Source organism: Manacus vitellinus, unplaced genomic scaffold (genome assembly GCF_001715985.3).
Source record: "Manacus vitellinus isolate BGI_N305 unplaced genomic scaffold, ASM171598v3 scaffold_46_pilon, whole genome shotgun sequence".
NCBI lineage: Eukaryota > Metazoa > Chordata > Aves > Passeriformes > Pipridae > Manacus > Manacus vitellinus.
In genome coordinates this window covers 5,310,659-5,311,975 of record NW_021940578.1, presented here as the reverse complement: position 1 = coordinate 5,311,975, position 1,317 = coordinate 5,310,659, and positions in this window count along the sequence as shown.

Genomic DNA, 1,317 nt, shown 5'->3' with positions numbered 1-1,317 from the left:
TGCTCTTTCTCCTCCCTGTCCTGGCAGTGGGTTCGGGGTCCCAGCTCTGCTGGGAGGAGTGTGCCAGGGGTGGATGGTGCAGGAAGCCTCTGTGGGTGCAATGGGGCTGCTTTAGCACCCAGAGGTCTCTGCCAGTGAGAAAAGGTCACAGAGATGCAAAGGGCGTGCCCAGAGGATCCTGGGCCGCTCTTGCCCCTTCCCTGGTGGGACCTGTGTGTGACCTCCCTGTTTTCTGGTGACCTGGCAGCTCTCTGTGGCCCCAGCACTTCTTCCTGTCCTCCTCAGGGGAAAATCCCCTCCCTCAGGTCAGGGGATAAACAGAGGGAGGAAGCCAAGGCATTCTCACCTGGGCCTGGGCCCCCTCTGGAGTGGGAGCCGGAAAATGAGATTAAAAGTAGTGATTTGCTTTCCCATGCTGAGAGGAAAATAGGGACAAGGGATTAGCCCCAAGAGTGAACATGTCACACCACACCTGCTGCTGCATGGCCAGCAGTGCCAGAGCAAGGGGTGGGGCCGGGATTACCCCCTCATCCCAGCCCTTCCACCCTCCCACTGGTGGGTCTTGCACTCCGTGGTCCCACACAGCACAGGGCAATGCCACAGAGTTTCTGGGGCGTGACCTTCCTATGGTGCTGGACACTGGATCCCAGCACATCCACCCTGGGAACGAGACTTTGGGACAGGCTGCCACAGCACTGCCTCCTCCCAGCTCAGGGTGAAGGCTGGAAAGACAAAAATACCACGGAAGTGGGAGGAAACACTGAATTTTAGACTCTTGTGCTGCTCTAGGGCTGAATGGAGCCACAGATGCAATTCCAGGCGAGCTGGGTCCAGACCACGACCCTGTGGCCCAGGCTTTGCTTGGGACAGTGGAGGGAAGCGAGGCTCCTGATGGCAAAAACACTTTCATCACATCCCTGATCCCAAATTCTTCTCCTGCCTATTTATCTGGCCAGCAGACAGGGCCAGCAGCGTTCCCAAGCACACGGGAAGGCCTGGATAATGTCTCTTTCCAAAGCGGGTATCAGGCTTTGCATTAAAATACAGCAAGAAGCTGAGAAAGGGCAATAAAAGAAGATGAATGATGTGCAGGTGCTGGCTGGGATCCCCTGGAATGAGCTGCACTAAGTCCCCAGCTCCTCTCACCATCCTGTGTGCTTTTCCCACTGGCTTCTTTAGCAGGGAATTATTTTTTATTTTTTTTTTAAGTGTGTGGCTCGTGCTCTGAACACGCTGGGAAATTCCATCCTCTGGTCCCACGTTAATGGATCCAGCTGCAAAGATACTGAACGTTCTGGCCCAGGGTTTGCTTGCTCA